Source organism: Monodon monoceros, unplaced genomic scaffold, assembly GCF_005190385.1.
Source record: "Monodon monoceros isolate NGI ecotype Baffin Bay Population unplaced genomic scaffold, NGI_Narwhal_1 Super_Scaffold_22, whole genome shotgun sequence".
In the NCBI taxonomy this organism is placed as follows: Eukaryota; Metazoa; Chordata; class Mammalia; order Artiodactyla; family Monodontidae; genus Monodon; species Monodon monoceros.
Window position 1 is genome coordinate 93,898,154 of NW_021703779.1, and position 21,094 is coordinate 93,919,247.

Consider the following 21,094-nt stretch of genomic DNA (forward strand, 5'->3'; position numbering starts at 1 on the left):
ATGTTAAAAAAAAAAAAGAGTAAGTTGCAGACAGTATGCTCTTACACAGTTTTACAGAGTACCATCTTATTGGGACAAATAGTGAAATTTAAATAAGGTCTGCAGGGGCTTCCCTGGTGGCGCAGTGTTTGGGAGTCTGCCTGCCAATGCAGGGGACACGGGTTTGGGAAGATCCCACATGCTGGTCTGGGAAGATCCCACATGCCGCAGAGCAACTGAGCCCATGCACCACAACTGTTGAGCCTGCGCTCTAGAGCCTGCGAGCCACAACTACTGAGCCTGCATGCTGCAACTACTGAGCCCACGTGCCTAGAGCCTGTGCTCCACAACAAGATGGGCCACCACAGTGAGAGGCCTGTGCACCTCAACAAAGAGTGGCCACTGCTCGCCACAACTAGAGGAAGCCTGCATGTGGCAATGAAGACCCAACGCAGCCAAATATAAATAAATAAAATAAATAAAATTTTAAAATAAATAAATAAGGTCTGCATTGAGATAATAATATATCACTGATTATGGAATATTACTCAGCCATAAAAAGGAACAAAATTGGGTCATTTGTAGAGACGTGGATGGACCTAGAGACTGTCATACAGGGTGAAGTAAGTCAGAAAGAGAAAAACAAATATTGTATATTAACGCATACTTATGGAATCTAGAAAAATGGTACAGATGAACCGGTTTGCAAGGCAGAAATAGAGACACAGATGTAGAGAACAAACATATGGACACAAAGCGGGGAAAGTCAGGGGTTGTGGTGAGATGAATTGGGAGATTGGGATTGACGTATATACACTAATATGTATAAAATAGATAACTAATAAGAACCTGCTGTATAAAAAAATAAATAAAATTCAAAAAAAAATATATCATTGACTGATAATTTTACTGTGGTTATGTAAAAGCATCCTGTCTGTAACTTATTGATATCTTCCCTGTGATTTCTTTGAGAACTTCTTTACTTTCAAATACCACAAGATGTTACAGAATCATCTTATATTTTACCTTCCCTAGAACTGGAATCAGTAATTTCTTTAAGCAAGCCTTATTCCTTTGTTGTAGAATCATATTTAGAAATCAAGATCTGGGCACTGGGTGTGCTCATTGGTACTAGAATATCATTTGCTTCTATTACCTCTCAGTGGACAAAACTAGGATATACATGCATGTATACATACACACATACACACATCCATATTTCTGTATCTATCAATCTATCTTTCAAAAACCATGAATTAACACTGATAACTCTAATTCAAATCTAACTCCATGAGGTTTGTCCTAGGCTTCCCTCTTGTTCCCTTCTCCAACATTATGGACAGTATATTAACTTATTTACTCAATCAGAATACATATATTAGCTGCAGAATTGCTAACCCATACAACTATGAAAATCAAACCTATCAACAAAAGTACAATATTGGTTTCCAATTCCATCTTTATTCTTAATTTATGTTATAGCAACTTCAGTGTGTCATGGGGGAGCTCAGATGTTGGTTCAAATGTTGAAACTCTTAACAGTCATCTTTTTCTATGAAAAAAACACAACTGCATTATTCAAACAGGTGAGGAAATCTCAAGGCAAGGGGCAGGGTGCATGGCTCTCTGGGAGAAAGTCCAGAACTGAGAGAGAATGAATAGCAGTGTGCAGGCTTTTTATAAGGAGAAAAGTCCCACTAGCACAGGAGTTAAAAGAGGCTCTTGTCCAATGCAAGATTTTAAAGAGGCAGCAAGAGGTTGCATGATCTTGTGAAATGGCGGGGGCGGGGTTGGGGGTAAGCTTTACCAGAAGGCTGCAGGAGGTTACAAAGGCAGGAAATAAAGCTCAGAAGTTGCTGGCTCTAAATCATACATCATCGGGAGTCCAAGTTTCTTTCCTGGGGTCTTCATAAGGTATATACTCAAAATACTGTATTTCAGTTACTTAAGTCTTGGACTTCCTCTCTACATACACACACACACTTTGTTATTCACTATGTTATGTTATTCATTTGAAATAAAATTAGGTTCATTTGTTTCTGTTTGTATTACATTTTTCTTGCCATGTTGATTTTATTTATTTTTCAGCATGTGAATACTAACATGGTTATAAAAGTCAGAACTATGCAAAAATGTATATTTAGAAAAGTATGATCACTCTTCCATATTTCTTCTACTCTTTTTCCACATCCCCTCCTTTCCACTTTGTTCCCAGCTACTCTTGTACGTAACCAATCTCATTAGTTTCTAGCTTATCTTTTCATGTTTCTTTTTTCATATATATGCATGTATATCCATATATGTGTAATGAGCACATACACACACCTATGTATATGTATACATGTCCATATACATACACAGTTGTTACATACTGATGATTTTCGTTTCAGGACTGACCTAGACCACAAACAAACAAAAAATATGGTGTCAGTCTAGGAACTTGGCCAAAAAGCCTTTTCACTCAACATAAGTTTTATCATCAAAACCACTTCTCCACGGAGATATGTATCCCAAAATGGAATGAAATATCCAAACTTTTAAAACTCATTTATAATCAAGTCCAGTGACATTACCATAGTTCTAGGTGCAAGCAAGTTTGTGTATGAAGTCAACATCATTCACAAAAACAAATTCATCAAAAATGAAGAAGGTCCACAGGACTCAGGATCCAAGTTTCTTAAGACTCCTGATTCATAGATAAAAATTCTTTGCAAACGGATTAAGAGAATCTGGAGAATCTAATATTTTTTGAGAGGTTGTGCAAAACTATTTTATTTACAAAAATGGCACAAAAGTGAATTCAACAGTCAATGCACATGCACACTTCATTCACATATTCAACAACAAAAGGTATTCTAACACTATAGACCTGAATAAGAATACTAGCTTCAATAGTGGCTGTTATGCACTAGAGTCACATAAGTTGTACCAGAATGGGCAAATATTGCCCAAGCAAAATTCTATTGTTAAAGCTGAAACATATTTAAGGCCAATCAAGTTCAAGCACAGGATGCAAATCTTTTGGAGCCCCATCTCTTGTGTTTGACCACCTTTCTTCTAACATGTGGTCTTAAACTTCTGCTTCACAAAATCCAAAAGGAAAATACAGAAGAACTCAATACAATAGAGTTTATTTTAGATAAGAGTAACATACAAAGCTATAATTAAGATTAATTAAAGAAAGCCAAAATATTAAAATTGTAAAACTTGCTTATTACTTGTTGGAACCAGCCCTACACTAGGAGTTGGGTAATACATACAATTCTTTTCAAGTAGATTACTTTACATTGCTCCAACATGTTCTTTTCATTAGTGCACTGCTAAGCTAATCAAAAACTCCACACATGTATATTACCTTACAATAGCAGCACATACTACAGCTACCTGCAAAGCCATCCCTCTCAAATGACTGAGTGAAAGGAAATAAAAAGTGCAGAAGTAACATATTAAGAGGAAATAATGGGAATTAGAAGATTCATGCATTTCAGCTCTTTTAACCCGTCAGCCGGCTTGCTAGCAACAAGAGATGGTTTCCGTTGAGGAAGGTCCTGTGGAGTGGGAATGTGGTCACCAGTGACCTCTGTCTTATTTGGGGCTGTAGTAGGAAGTTGCTTGTTCTTCATTTTTGCTTTAGCCATGCTGTAATCCCCAGAATCAAAACCTTTTTGCCCTTTCTGCAATCACTTCCTTAAAAAAATCTGAACCTCTGGGCTTTTGTCCCAGATGAGGATACCTTGTTTTTAATCTTGCTTCTTCAGCTTTCTCTGGACTAGTTACTTTATCTTCCATTTCCTTCTGCTTCTCCGTGGAGGCTGCCTCGGGGACTTCCGGGTACATACTTCTTGCTCCCTCTTACTCTGCTTCTCCAGCTCTGCGACATCCTGAGAATCTAATATTTTAGACCCAAATACCTTCCTTTGCTTGAACGCATCAAAAAATGATAGTCATTTTTTATTGAAGTATAGTTGATTTACAATGTTGTGTTAATTACTGCTGTACAGCAAAGTGATTCAGTTATATGTATATATACATTGTTTTTAAAGAATATTAAAAAAAAGAAGGTATACATCTTTTCATGTTTCTTTACACATGAAAGGTAGCATATTATTTTGCACTTTGCTTTCTTCACTTAACAATATATCTTGGAAATCACCCCATGTCAGTTCATAAAGTTCTTTCTCATTCTTTATTTATTTATTTATTTATTTTTGCAGTATGCGGGCCTCTCACTGTTGTGGCCTCTCCCGTTGCGGAGCACAGGCTCCGGACACGCAGGCTCAGAGGCCATAGCTCACGGGCCCAGCTGCTCCGTGGCGTGTGGGATCCTCCTGGACCGGGTCACGAACCCACGTCCCCTGCATCGGCAGGCGGACTCTCAACCACTGTGCCACCAGGGAAGCCCTCTCATTCTTTTTTGCATCTGCATAGTATTCCACTGTGTGATGTACCATATTTTATTCAAGCAGTCTCCTGCATGAGCATTTAGTTTGTTTCCAGTATTCTGAAATTACAATGTTGTAATGAATAACCTTGTGCATATATATTTTTATCTTATTGTAGGTCTATTTTCAGGGTATATTCCTAGGGATAGGATTACTTTACTAAAAGACAAATGCATATGTCTTAATTTTGTTAGACAGTTACAAATCTCCCTCCAACAGGATTGTACTACTTTGCATTCCCACCAGTAATATATGAGAGTGACTTTCTCTACAGCCTTGCTAATAGAATGTGTTGGCATATTTTTCATTTTTACCATCAGATTGGAAAATTTAATTCATCTATACACTTATGTTTTGTTTATAAGAGACCTGCTGAAATAAAAATTAAAAATTGAAAATAGAAGAAGATATGCTAGGCAAATGCTAAGAAAATAAAGCAAATGTATCAATATTAATATCATATAAAAGAGAATTCAAGGTGAATAAATTAATGGGACAAAGAGAGATACATTATGGTGGTTTTATCCCCAACAAGATGAAATAGTCATGAACCTTTAGGCATATAACAAGAGAGCTTTGAAATATATAAGCAAAATGTAATAGAAATAAAAGGAGAAAGTTACAAAATCACTATCATGTTAGAAGACTTTAGCATACTTTTTCCCGTAGCGGAGCACAGGCTCCGGACACGCAGGCTCAGAGGCCATGGCTCACGGGCCTAGCCGCTCCGCAGCATGTGGATCTTCCCGGAGCGGGGCACGAACCCATGTCCCCTGCATCGGCAGGCGGACTCTCAACCACTACGCCACCAGCGAAGCCCTAGCATAGTTCTTAATGGTCAAAAGATCACGTAGGCAAAAACAAGGAGGTATCTTAACTGGGGTCACCCAGAAGGCAGATTTTGAAACAAGGACTGGGTATGGGTGGTGTATCTGGGAAGTGACCCCAAGAATCACCTCCCAAAGAAATAGGGTGCAACTGCTGTGGGTAACTGGAGTTCAATCCTTCTAGGAACTCTCTAACTGTATAGAACAGACCTCAGAATTGTTCCACCACAAAACAGGGAAGATGGGGCATTTATCTATTGACTTTTGTCCTCCTTCAGTTGAGAAGTGTCCTTCATCCTTGGGACATTAAACTTCCCATACTTTTAGGTTGCATCTGTACAGTTGAGAAGCCTTCTGTAGCTTCCAAGAAAGCAAGAGCAGAGAAATGCTGTGATTTGTTCTTGGTTCAGGACATTGGCAATCATACATTGAACTTCCACCATGCTGAGCTGAAGTCAGGTAGATCCAGGGATTTGGCATGGTGCATCTTAAACATTTGCTATGGTAGAATTACTGAAGATTTGAATGATACAAGTAATCTCCTATGGTGTGTTATGGGTTCACTGTTGGTAAGGTAGAATGAAGCTGTATCTGATGAACCTTATATACCATACTTAAAAAGTAAACATTATCACTTTACAATGGGAAGCCATTTCATGCTTTAAGCCAGGGAATGGCACAGATTGTGTTTTCAGTATACAACTCTTGTAGAGGATGGTTTGTAGGGGGGCAAGAATGAGGGCAGGCTGACCAGTCTACTGCAATGTCCAGAAGACTGAGATGAATAGGATTTGACCTAGGACAATGAGAATGGAATAAAGAAGAAAGATTTGTGAGACAATTAGGAGCATAAAAGACAAGATTTGGGAAGAAGAGTTGGGAGAAGAGGTGGTGAAGGTAATCAGTTAAACTTGGAAAATATTGGGTTTGTCTTTGCAGCATCTTAATGAGCTACATAGAAGAAACATAATGATGTGACAGATTAGAAAACTGTGGTCCCTGTATGAAGTTGTGACATGCCCCAAATTACATAGCTATTTAGTTGCAGGCTGAGGACTAGAACCTGGGTTTCCTGACAGACTTCTAGCCTTGTGTTCTCTAATTCTAGCACTATGCCCAAACAAGCAATTGACACATTATGAAGGGTACTAACTGCTCTTCTCACTATCTATCTGTAAAGAATATTTTACCCATTGTAACACATGACTGTATCATTAAAAACTGTTTTTTTTAAAAAAAGCTGAATGTAAAAAAGCTTACATAATTATACTCTAGAAATTTAAAAAGGTGCTGAAATTTCTCATAGAGAATGAGGATTCTAACAGCATGTTGAAATAGAGAATATTAACTGTGACTGTAATATAACAAGACCATTTCAACAAATCAGAATGTATATACGTCTGGGTATTTTCCTAAGAGAAAAACAACATTTATTCCATGGACACCACTGTCACTTGCAAACCTCTTACTCCTTTTTGAAATTGCTCCTAAGCCAGTTTATGAGTCATAGAAGGAAAATTAAAAAGAAAATTTATAGTCATATCTCATATACAGCTGATGGGAAATTTTTAATCAGTATGCAGCTAGTACTTGTGGTTATAAAAGCTACAGATATGGGAACCGATTCAATGAAAATTATTAAAGTGCACAATTAATTCTGAGCGAATTAGCAAATACCTAGTCTGGGTCAATGATAAACTGTTTTACAAGAAGTTGGCATAGAACCTAGCTGAGAAATGTGCTTAAATGAAACTTCATCGTATGATGGTGGATGGAAAGGGCAACTGAGTTATACAAAAACCCTGCAGGCTGACTTTGTGAGATGAAAAATCCTGAAAGTGACCCTTAAAGCAAGTAGGCTAGGAATTATACCTGTATTTTGCTGAACTTTTACAGATAGCATCACACCAGAGATCAGAGAACAGTGAATGGAGTGTTGTACTTAATCAGCCTTAGATTGTGAACTTAATGTCTTCACTGTGATGCCCCCACAGGGTGCAAAGCAGTTTTTGAGCTATAAAGGAACTACCACTCTGGGTCTCCTTTGGCCATGAGGAAAATGTTTTGGAACTAGATAGAGGTTATGACTGCACAACACTGTGGATGTACTAAATATCATTGAATTGTACACTTTAAAGTGGTTAACCTTATGTGAATTTTGCCTGAATTTCAAAAAATGAGCTACCACTTTGCGAACAATTTGCTTCAGGCACTTTCCTTGGCCTTAATATCCAGCATCTCAACCTCCCAGCAACCTCTGAGATACACATTATTATCTCCATTTTGGGGATGAGGATCTGAGGTTCAGTGAGGTTAAGTGTTTTGGCCAAGGTAGTTTAACAGAAGAGTTGGGGTTCAAACTAAGTCTATCTGATTCCAAGATTTGAACTCCCAGGTTTGAACATTTATAGAACTCCATAAAGGGGGTGGTCAGTCACGTAGACGTAATAAATCCTTGAAGCAATTTAACTAAATGTGAAAAGAGGAGTATGCCTGTTGAAATTTTCTTTCTTCATCTCCAAAAGTAGTACAATCCTTTTGGAGAGAGATTTGGAAATAGCAAACAAAATTAATACATATGTATTTGTCTTTTAACAAGTAACCCTCTTGACTGAGAGAAAAATGTACATTCTAAAAGTAAAGAATTATGTTTCATTTGGTGGACTTACTGAGGACTTAAGCCTGGGGTAAGCCTCTGAGGGACTGTTCCAAAGAGGTAAGGGAGGAGCCAGGAAATATAGGATTTTATGCTAAACAAACAAACGTGTAGTTTGAACGTTAAAAGATTACTGCTAATCACAAAAATAGACATCTCAAATTAATAATTTTAGTGTCTTTCTGTGTATGGGAAGATGCAAGAGTCTGGGCTCATTGAATTTATTCCTTTGATATGCACTTTCACTATCTAGGGCCAGTATCCTGTTTTTCTCCATCCTGAATTCCCCTCAGGTGCACTGGTTGGGAGCTGCAGTGGCTGATGGTTTTATGGCTGCAACATCCTTGGCTTACTGAAACGTCAGGAGACATTCTTTGTCCACAACCCAGTGTCATGGAAAACAGAACTAATGTGAGGACTTCTCATGAGGAGGATTTGGTTACTGGAACTGGATTATAAAGTAGAAACTTATCTAGGTAAGAGCTCATTATTTAGACTAGAATATAAGATCAGAAAGGGACTGGTAGGAAGGCTGACTTTTGCTGAGTGACTGAGCTGCGAGACCAGCGTTCTTTACATTTCCCCCTGCCTGATAGTCAGACGGCTCCTAGAGATGAGCAAGTCTGAGCCTGCATATCTTCGCCAAGTGGCAGAAGCTGTAGGAACTAAAATAGAACTGATCCTTATACCTAGAAGCTCACATCCAGGAAACACTTTCTCTAAATGGCCAGTTCCTAAATTCCTCCTAGGGCAGAGAATCCACAAGGCGGCCCCCCAATTCTTTAGTTCTTTGCTGTTCTGTTTCCTCTGGGTATTTACAGTGTCTGGTGGAACAGGACTATAATATCATGTGCTTCCTATATGGGTTCTGCCATCTGACATATATAATCTAACCTAAAAATAGTCAATAAAACTGTGAATTCAAGGAATTGTTACTTCTCCAAGTTTCAATTCTGAATATAATATTTTCTTAAATAAATAGTACAGACATAAAGAATAGGCTGTATTCCTAAATCTCCTGTAAGACAACATGGTAGAGCAGAAAGTGCATTAGGCTTTGGAGACAGATCTGGATTCAAAATCAGCCTCTATTTACCAGCTGTGTGTGACTTTGAGCAAGTTATGTATTCTCTCTGAGCCCGTTTCTTCTTCTGTAAAATGTAGATGCTATTTGCCTCAGGGTTATTTATTATTTTAAAATGATATTATGGGGACTTCCCTGGTGGTTCAGTGGTTAAGAATCCGCCTGGCAATGCAGGGGACACGGGTTCAATCCCTGCTCCGGGAAGACCCCACATGCCGTGGAGCAACTAAGCCCATGCACCACAACTACTGAGCCTGCGCTCTAGAGCCCACGAGCCACAACTACTGAAGCCCACATGCCTAGAGCCCGTACTCCGCAACAAGAGAAGCCACTGAAATGAGAAGTCCCCACCCTGCAACGAAGAGTAGGCCCCGCTCACCGCAACTAGAGAAAGCCCACACACAGCAACAAAGACCCAACGCAGCCAAAAATAAATAAATTAATTAAAAATAAATAAATAAAATGATATTATGTATCACTATATACACAACAATGCCTAAGATATGTACTCAATAAATGATAGTTTCTCTTCCCTTCCCTCTTATAATAGTAATCTTAGAAAATGTCTGATTTTACAGTAAGAACTCAATAAGAAAACAGAGAAAATGTGGTAGGAGTAGATAATATTTCTGAGAAAGAGAAAAACAGGCTCTGACATCCAGGAGCTGCCCTGGCATTCACAACTAGATCTTGGTATTCTCTTCTTGAACATAAACACTCTTACAGATCATGAACACCAAATAAGGCCACTCTGTGAATACAATGTGTCAACACCAAAAAAAGAAAAAGACCACTATGTAATCATGTTTGAACACACACAAAATGTAAATGTGGTTTGAGCCACAAAAACGACTAACTATTCCCCTATTCTAGCTAATATTAGTGACTGCTGCTTCTGTACGTACCATTTAGAGCTTGACCCTCATGCTAGTCTTCCCTTCTTCTAGGTAAGATTTACTGAGATATCCAATCATGACGTTACCTCTGCTTCCTGACAGCATCTATATCCAGAGAAAAGACCTCTTCCTTGAATCCTTCCCCAATCACCTAACATGAACCCAAATCCTATATACTAAGTCCTTTCTAAACTCTTATGGTGGGGTGGCCCATGGATCCCCATGACATGCATTCTCTCTCCCTGCAACAAGCAAGAAAACCAATTACAAGTGTGTTCCCAGTGGCCTTTGGCTGGAGGGCATTGACATAACTGATTATGCAGTATCAACTCCAGGGTCTGAATAAATCAAAAACACCTCCATCCTGGTCTTTCAGTATAAGTTCCTTTTCCCTTTTCTCTCAGTACACACTTTTAAAAATTACTTATTGCATTTAATCTAAATATTATTAAGATATATCAGGTTATTTAATTTGTACAGAAGACCCTCAAAAGCTTCCTTAAGCTCTGCTGTAGCTTCCTGTTTCTTTGCTTATATAACAGATTGATGTCTGGGTTAGTGATTAAGAAGGAGGGCAGAAGATGGCAGTGTGGAAAAAGACAAGGAGTTAGCATCTCCCCACAACTAGGGTGCCTGCTGCCACTGGTGTGGGACCCTAATGCCCAAGGGGATGGGAGGAACCCCCAAGTGAACTGGATCTTGGTTCACGAGCCAGGGGTTGGGCCAAAGTTCCTATGGTGGGAGCTCTGAGTCCGAACCACTAGACTAACAGAGAAGCTCAGACCCCAAGGATCGTTCATTGGAGTGAGATCTCACGGAGGTCCCCATCTCAGCACCCAGAACCAGCTCTATCCAACAGCCTACAAACTCCAGTGCTGGAAGCTTCAGGCCAAACAACCAGTAAGACAGGAACACAATCCCACTCATATAAAACAAAAAAAAATGAGACAGCAAAAATATATGTCACAGATGAAGGAGCAAGGTAAAAACCTACAAGACCAAATAAATGAAGAGGAAATAGGCAATCTACCTGAAAAAGAATTCAGAGTAATGATAGTAAAGATGATCCAGAATCTCGGAAATAGAATGGAGACATAGATTGAGAAAATACAAGAAGTGTTTTAACAAAGATCTAGAAGAACTAAAGAACAAACAGAGATGAACAACACAATAAATGAAATGAAAAATACACTAGAAGGAATCAATAACAGAATAACTGAAGCAAAAAAATGAATAAGTGAGCTGGAAGACAAAATGGTGGAAATAACTGCTGAGGAGCAGAGTAAAGAGAAAAGAATGAAAAGAATTGAAAATGATCTCAGAGACCTCTGGGACAACACTAAACGCACCAACATTTGAATTATAGGGGCCCCAGAAGAAGAAGAGAAAAAGAAAGGGTCTGAGAAAATATTTGAAGAGATTATAGTGGAAAACTTCCCTAACATAGGAAAGGAAATAGTCACCCAAGTCCAGGAAGCACAGAGTCCCATACAGGATAAACCCTAGGAGAAACACACCAAGACACATATTAATCAAACGAACAAAAATTAAATTCAAAGAAAAAATATTAAAAGCAGCAAGGGAAAAACAAAAACTAACATACAAAGGAATCCCCATAATGTTATCAGCTGATTTTTCAGCAGAAACTCTGCAGGCCAGAAGGGACTGGCAGGATATACTTAAAGTGATGAAAGAGAAAAACCTACAACCAAGATTACTCTACACAGCAAGGATCTCATTCAGATTCAGTGGAGAAATCAAAAGCTTTTCAGACAAGCAAAAGCTAAGAGAATTCAGCACCACCAAACCAGCTTTACAACAAATGCTGTAGGCGGGAAGCTTCTCTAGGTGGGAAACACAAGAGAAGAAAAAGACCCACAAAAACAAACCCAAAACAATTAAGAAAATGGTAATAGAAACATACATATTGATAATAACCTTGAATGTAAATGGATTAATGCCCCAACCAAAAGACAAAGACTGGCTGAATGGATAAAAACAAAACCCATATATATGCTGTCTACAAGAGACCCACTTCAGACCTGGGGACACATACAGACTGAAAGTGAAGGGATAGAAAAAGATATTCCATGCAAATGGAAATCAAGAGAGCTGGAATAGCAATGCTCGTATCCGATAAAATAGACTTTAAAATAAAGACTGTTACAAGAGACAAGGAGGACAACTACATAATGATCAAAGGATCAATCCAAGAAGAAGATATAACAATTATAAATGTTTATGCATCCAACATAGGGGCACCTCAATACATAAGGCAAATGCTAACAACCATGAAAGGAGAAATCGACAGTAACACAATAATAGTAGGGAAATTTTAACACCCCACTTACACCAATGGACAGACCATCCAAACAGAAAATAAATGAGGCAACACAAGTTTTAACTGACACAATAGACCAGATAGATTTAATTGAGATTTATAGAACATCCCACCCAAAAGTGGCAGAATACACTATCTTCTCAAGTGCACACAGAACATTCTTCAGGATAGATCACATCCTGGGTCACAAATCAAGCCTCGGAAAATTTAAGAAAATTGAAATCATATCAAGCATCTTTTCTGACCACAATGATATGAGATTGGAAATCAATTACAGGAAAAAAAACTGTAAAAAACACAAATACATGGAGGCTAAACTGTGTGCTACTAAATAACCAAGAGATCACTGAAGAAATCAAAGAAGAAATAAAAAAATACATAGAAACAAATGACAACAAAAACACAACGACCCAAAACCTATGGGATGCAGCAAAAGCAGTTCTAAGAGGGAAGTTTATAACAATTCAATCTCACCTCAAGAAACAAGAAAAATCTCAAACAATCTAACCCTACACTTAAAACAATTAGAGCAAGAACAAAGAAAACCCAAAGTCAGTAGAAGGAAAGAAATCAAAAAGATCAGAGCAGAAATAAACGAAATAGAAATGAAGAAAACAATAGCAAAGATCAATAAAACTAAAAGCTGGTTCTTTGAGAAGATAAACAAAATTGACAAACCCTTAACCAGACTCATCAAGAAAAAAAGGGAAAGGATGCAAATCAATAAAATTAGAAATGAAAAAGGAGAAGTCACAACTGACACTGCAGAAATACAGAGGATTATAAGAGACTACTGCAAACAACTGTATGCCAATAAAATGGACAACCACGAAGAAATGGACAAATTCTTGGAAAGGTACAATTTTCCAAGACTGAACCAGGAAGAATTAGAAAATATAAACAGACCCATCACAAGTAATGAAATTGAAACCATAATAAAAAATCTTCCAACAAACAAAAGTCCAGGACCAGATGGCTTCACAGGAGAATTCTATCAAACATTTAGAGCAAAGCTAACACTGATCCTTCTCAAACTCTTCCAAAAAATTGCAGAGGGAGAAACACTCCCAAATTCATTCTGCGAAGCCACCATCACCCTGATACCAAAACCAGAAAAAGATATCACACAAAAAGGAAAATTATAGACCAATATCACTGATGAACATGGATGCAAAGATCCTCAAAAAAATACTAGCAAACGGAATCCAACAGCACAGCACATTAAAAGGATCACACACCATGATCAAGTGGGATTTACCCCAGGGATGCAAGGATTCTTCAATATACATAAATCAATCAATGTGATACACCACACTAACAAATTAAGGAATAAAAACCATATGGCCATCTCAATAGATGCAGAAAGAGCTTTTGACAAAATTCAACACCCATTTATAATAAAAACTCTCCAGAAAATGGGCATAGACAGAAACTACCTCAACATAATAAAAGCCATATATGACAAACCCACAGCAAGCATCACACTCAATGGTGAAAAACTGAAAGCACTTCCACTAAGATCAGGAACAGGACAAGGATGTCCACTCTCACCACTCTTATTCAACATAGTTTTGGGAGTCCTAGCCACAGCAATCAGAGAAGAAAAAGAAATAAAAGGAATCAAAATTGGAAAAGAAGAAGTAAAACTGTCACTGTTCGTCGATGACATGATACTATACATAGAAAATCCTAAAGGTGCCACCAGAAAACTACTAGAACTAATCAATGAATTTGGTAAGGTTGAAGGATACAAAATTAGTGCACAGAAATCTCTGGCATTCCTATACAGCAACAACGAAAAATCAGAAAGAGAAATTAAGGAAACACTCCCATTTACCATTGCAACAAAAAGAATGAAATACCTAGGAATAAACCTGCCTAAGGAGGTGAAAGACTTGTACTCAGGAAACTATAAAACACTGATGAAAGAAATCAAAGACGACATAAACAGATGGAGAAACATACCATGTTCTTGGATTGGAAGAATCAATATTGTGAAAATGAATATATTACACAAAGCAATCTACAGATTCAATACAACCCGTATCAAACTACAAATGGCATTCTTCACAGAATTAGAACCAAAAATTTTACAATTCGTATGGAAACACAAAAGACCCCAATTAGCCAAAGCAATCTTGAGAAAGAAAAATGGAGTTGGAGGAATCAGGCTCCCTGACTTCAAACTACACCACAAAGCTACAGTAATCAAGACAGTATGATATTGGCACAAAAATAGAAATACAGATCAATGGTACAGGATAGAATGCCCAGAGATAAACCCACGCACATATGAGCACCTAATTTACGACAAAGGAGGCAAGAACATACAATGGAGAAAAGACAGCCTCTTCAATAAGTGGTTCTGGGAAAAGTGGACAGTTACATGTAAAACAATAAAATCAGAACACTATCTAACACCATACCAAAAATAAACTCCAAATGGATTAAAGACTTAAATGTAAGACCAGACACTATAAAACTCGTAGAGGAAAACATAGGAAAAACACTCTTTGACATAAACCACAGCAAGATCTTTTTTACCCACCTCCTAGAGTAACAGAAATAAAAACAAAAATAAACAAATGGGACTTAAAAGCTTTTGCACAGCAAAGGAAACTATAAACAAGACAAAAAGACAACCCTCAGAATGGGAGAAAATATTTGCAAATGAAACAACAGCCAAAGATTAATCTCCAAAATATACAAACAGCTCATGGAGCTCAATATCAAAAAAACAAACAACTCAGTTAAAAAGTGGGCAGAAGACTTGAATAGACATTTCATCAAGGAAGATATACAGATGGCCAAGAGGCACATGAAAAGATGCTCAACATCACTAATTATTACAGAAATGCAAATCAAAACTACAATGAGGCGTCACCTCACACCAGTCAGAATGGCCATTATCAAAGAATCTAGAAACAATAAATGCTTGAAAGGGTGTGGTGAAAAGGGAACCCCTCTTGCACTGTTGGTGGGAATGTAAATTGATACAGCCACTATGGAAAACAGTATGGAGATTCCTTAAAAAACTACAAATAGAACTACCATATGACCCAGCAATCCCACTACTGGGCATATACCCTGAGAAAACCATAATTCAAAAAGAGACATGTACCACAATGTTCATTGCAGCACTATTTACAATAGCCAGGACATGGAAACAATGTAAGTGTCCATTGACAGATGAATGGATAAAGAAGATGTGGCACATATATACAATGGAATATTACTCAGCCATAAAAAGAAATGAAATTGAGTTATTTGTAGTGAGGTAAATGGACCTAAAATCTGTCATACAGAGTGAAGTAAGTCAGAAAGAGAAAAACAAATACTGCATGCTAATGCATATGCAAATCCAAAAAAAATGGTACTGATGAACCTAGTTGCAGGACAGGAATAAAGACACAGACATAGAGAATGGACTTGAGGACATGGGGTGGGAGGGGGAAGCTGGGGCCAAGTGAGAGTAGCATTGACATATATACACTACTGAATGTAAAATAGCTAGGTAGAGGGAAGCAGCCGCATAGCACAGGGAGATCAACTCGGTGCTTTGCGATGACCTAGAAGGGTGGGATAGGGAGGATGGGAGGGAGGCTCAAGAGGGATGGGATATGGGGACATATGTATGCATGTGGATGATTCACTTTGTTGTACAACAGAAACTAACACAGTATTGTGAAGCAGTTATACTCCAATAAAGATCTATTTAAAAAAAGGAAAAAAAGAAGAAGGGCACATGATGGGTAACTCTGTACCTTAACAATTAAGTTTAAATCCATAACTACTCTTTTCTCATTTTCAGCAGTAGCTTCTGAGTAATAGCTCTTTTCCACTGTATTTGTAATACATAAATCCCCTTTTTTCATAGTAGTCAGGAAATCTTTTGTGAAATGTTTTGAAATGCTTTATGTAAATATCATTGTTTGTTAGTATAAAATTGTCATCGTATACACTACCCACTAAGACTTGGAGGAAATTACACAATCAATAGAGATCTTTGCATATAGTCCGGGAGGGGAAATTTTCCCCCTCTACCCCTCTTGAGTTCTTGTGGTGGGACAAATAATAAAATTAACATAAGGCAGAGTAACAGGAGAAAAAGAAACAAATTTCAATTCATGCACATGAAGGTCTCATAGAAATGGACCTAAGAAGTGGCTAAATCAGGCAGCCTTTTATACTTTTTAGACACAGAAACAATAAATTTGTGAGGAATTGACAGGACAAAGAAACTTAGATTTTGGGTGCTCAAATAGTGAAGAATCTAAACAGAATCTGGGTTTGGGGTAGTAAATTTAAAGAAGTAACCAGATTTGTTTATATAGGCTTCTCAGTCTGAATTCCCTATCTCTGATGATAAGGGTAGCTTTCTACCCCCAGATGCAGGGAATGCACCTTTCACATGAGAGATTTATTTCCTGCTTTCAGGGAGACAGAAAGGACAGTCAGTGTCCCTCTTGAGTTGGTCGTTTAAGTAACTTTAATTCAAAATAATCAATATGCTATTGAAGCACATTTTGGGGCAGCCTATCTTGGGCTCCCAAAATACATAAGGAAGGGATAAAAGTGAATAAAATTAAAGAAATAGTAGGGACCATATGGGAAGTAAAAAACAGAAGCCTGGTAAGATTCCTGTAAGTTTTAAAAGTTAGTAGTGCCTTTGGACTTACAGAACGAGCAGAATTAGGGCAAACAGACAATTTCACCTGAACTGGGCCAAAAGAACAGAGGACCACAGAAAGACAGGTGAAAGAAACTGTTTATTGACAATCTACCATGTACCAGGTACCATGCTAGATACTTCATATAACTTCATACCATTTAATTCTTACAACACCACCCTGAAATAGATTGATCCACATTTTACAGATTAAAAAACCAAGCTTCAGAGCACTTAAGGTCACACAGCTGATTAAGTGACAATAGTCAAATCTTGGTGATGCCTCCCTCTCCCCAGGTTAATTTCCTAATATAATGTCACTCCTGGAAATAACACTCTGACTCAAGAAACTCATAATCTGATGGGGGAAAGACAAACAAGTATGACAAAATCAGCAAAGAGCTAACTAAAAAGATTGAGTTCAGGGAATTCCCTGGTGGTCCAGTGGTTAGGCCTCCACACTTCCACTGCAGAGGTCACAGTTTCGATCCCTGGTCAGGGAACTAAGATCCTGCAAGCCGCGCTGTGCAGCCAAAAATAAATAAATTAATTAATTAAATAAAAAGACTGAGTTCAAACATGGCTTAGTAGTAGAACCATAGTATTCACAGGAAGAGACTCCAGATTCCACATACCATAAAGTTTAGCCATTTAAAGTGTACAATTCAATGTTTTTTGGTGTATTTAGAGAGTTGTGCAACCATCATCACAATCTAATTTCGGAACATGTTTGTCCTCCCCCAGAGAAACCCTGTACCCATTGGCAGTCACTCCCCATTTCCCCCAACGTCTTACCCCAGCCCTAGGCAACCACTAATCTACTTTATGTCTCTATGGATTTGCCTGTTCTGGACATTTCATATAGAATAATACAATATGTGGTCCTTCGTGACTGACTTCTTACACTTAGCATAATGTTTTCAAGGTTCACCCATGTTGTAGTATGTATCAATGCTTCATTCCTTTTTTGCCAAATAATATTCCACCTCCTCCTTACTTTTTGCTTGCTAACAGAGCCCTGGTTTCGATCAAGTATAAGACAGGCTTATATCCCAACGTAGGTCATATCACAGATGTTTAATCTTAATTAATCCAAGCTGGATTTTTCAAAATCAGGTTGTGATCCATTAGCGAATCATAAAATCAGATCAGTAGGTCACAATCAACATGTATCATTGTGGTAAAAAGCACATAACATAGTGGCTACATCAATTTACAATCCCACCAACAGTGTACAAGTGTTCCTCTTTCTCCACATCCTCACCAACATTTGTTTTTTGTGTTCTTTTTGATGATAGCCTTTCTGACAGGTGTGAGGTGATATCTCACATGTGCCTGTTGCCCACCTGCATTTCCTCTTTGGAAAAATGTCTTTTCAGCTCTTCTGCCCATTTTTTAATCAGGTTGTTTGTTCTTTTGATGTTGAGTTGTATGAGCTGTTTATATGTGCTGGATACTAATCCCTCATTGGTCATATCATTTGCAAATGCTTTCTCCCATTCAGTAGGTTGTCTCTTCATTTTGTTGATGGTTTCCTTGGCTGTGCAAAAGCTTTTAAGTTTAATTAGGTCCCATTTGCTTATTTTTGCTTTTATTTCCTTTACTTTAGGAGACAGATCCAAAAAAATATTGCTGCGATTTATGTCAAAGAGTGTTCTGCCTATGTTTCCCTCTAGGAGTTTTATAGTACCCAGTCATACATTTAGGTCTTTAATCCATTTGGAGTTTACTTTTGTATATGGTGTTTAAAGAATGTTCTATTTTAATTATTTACATGTAGCTGTCCAGGTTTCCCAGCACCACTTACTGAAGAAACTGTCTTTTCTCCATTGTATATTCTTGCCTCCTTTTCATAGTTAATTGACCATGAGTGTGTGGGTTTATTTCTGGGCTCTCTGTTCTGTTCCACTGATCTATAAGTCTGTTTTTGTGCTGGTACCACACTGTTTTGATTACTGTAGCTTTGCAGTATAGTCTGAAGTCAGGGAGTGTGATTCCTCCAGGTCTGTTCTTCTGTCTCAAGATTGTTTTGGATATTTGGGGTCTTTTATGTTTCCAAATAAGTTTTAAAATTATTTGTTCTAGTGGAAAACAGTGTGGAGGTTTCTCAAAAACCTAAAAATAGAACTACCATATGACCCAGCAATTCCACTCCTGGGTATATATTTGAAAAAGACAAAAACATTAATTTGAAAAGATACATGCACCCCAATGCTCATAACAGCATTATTTACAATTGCCAAGATATGGAAGCAACCTAAATGTGCATCAACAGATGAATGGATAAAGAAGATGTGGTATACACACACACACACACACACACACACATGAACACACACACACGAACACACACATACACACACAATGGAATACCACTCAGCCATAAAGAAAAGCAAAATTTTGCCATTTGCAGAAACATGGCTGGACTTGGAGGGCATCTTGCTAAGTGAAATAAGTCAGACAGAGAAAGACAAATACTATATGAGATCACTTATATGTGGAATGTGAAAAATACAACAAACTAGTGAATATAACAAAAAGAAGCAGACACACATGTAGAGAAAAAACTACTGGTTACTAGTGGGAGGGGCAATGCAAGGATGTGGAGTGGGAGATACAACCTATTGGGTACAAGATAGGCTCAAGGATGCATTGTACCACATGGGGAGTGCAGACAATATTTTGTAATAACTGTAAATGGAAAGTAATCTTTTAAAATTGTATAAAAACATTAAAAAAATTTTTAAATTAAATAAAAAGTGTTGCTATAAAAAACACATAACAGGGCTTCCCTGGTGGCGCAGTGGTTGAGAGTCCACCTGCCGATGCAGGGGACACGGGTTCATGCCCCGGTCTGGGAAGATCCCACATGCCATGGAGCGGCTGGGCCCGTGAGCCATGGCTGCTGAGCCTGCGCGTCCGGAGCCTGTGCTCCGCAACAGGAGAGGCCACAACAGTGAGAGGCCCACGTACCCCCAAAAAACAAACAAACAAACAAAAAACCACGTAACAGTATTTACTGTCTTAACCATTTTTAAGTAAACAGTGCACTGGTATTAACTATGTGCATATTGTTGTGCAACAGATCTCTAGAACTTTTTCATCTTGCCAAACCAAAACTCTACACCTATTAAACAACTCCCCATTTCCCCAACCCACCCAGTCTCTGGTAACCACCATTGTACTTTCTGTTTCCATGAACTTGACTACTGTAGATACCTTATATCACAGAGGAATCATGCAGTTTTTGTCTTTTTGTGACTGGTTTGTTTTACTGAGCATAATGTTCTCAAGGTTCATCTGTGTTGCAGTATGTGACAAGAGTTTCTTCTTTTTTAAGGCTGAATAATATTCCATTGTATGTATATACTGCTTTTTTTTTTTTATCCATCCATCCTTTGATGGACATTTAGGCTGCTTTCATTTCTTGACTATTGTGAATAATGCAACGATCATAGCTGTACAACCAATATCATTTTGAGATCCAATTTTCAATTCTTTTGGATATATACCCAGAAGTGGAATTGCTGGATCATGTGGTAATTTTGTTTTTATTTTTTTGAGGAACTTCCATACTGTTTTCCGTAGTGGCTGCACCATTTTACATTCCTACCAACAGAGCAGAAGGGTTCCAATTTTTCCACATCCTCACCAACACTTGTTATTTTCTGTTTATTTTTATTTTTGATAACAGCCATCTTTAGGGGTATGAGATAATATCTCATTGTGGTTTTGATTTGTATATCCCTGATGATTAGTGAAGTTGTGCATCTTTTCATATGTTTGTTGTCCATTTGTATATCTTCTTTGGAGAGATGTTTATTCAAGTCCTTTGCTCATTTAAAAAATTGGGTTATTTGTTGTTGTTCTTGTTATTGAGTTGTGGGAGTTCTTTATATACCTTAGATATTAACCCCTTATTAGATACACGGCTTGCAAATATTTTCTCCAATTGATAGGTTGCCTTTTCACTCTCTTGATTGTTTCCCTTGCTGCACAGATGTTTTAAAATTTTACTTAGTCCCATTTGTCTATTTTGTTTTTGCTTCCTGTGTTTTTGGTGTTATATCCAAGAAATTACTGCCAAGTCCAATGTCATGAAATTTTCCACTATGTTTTCTTATACGAGTTTTATAGTTTCAGGTCTCACATTTAGGTCTTTAATCCTTTTTGCGTTAATTTTTGTATATGGTGTAAGGT

The 21,094-nt window shown here is 37.8% G+C and overlaps 1 pseudogene; it reads right to left on the minus strand.

Moving 5' to 3' along the window:
- Positions 1 to 3,425: 3,425 nt before the first annotated feature.
- LOC114905858 lies at positions 3,426 to 3,816 on the minus strand (annotated as a pseudogene).
- Positions 3,817 to 21,094: the final 17,278 nt, after the last annotated feature.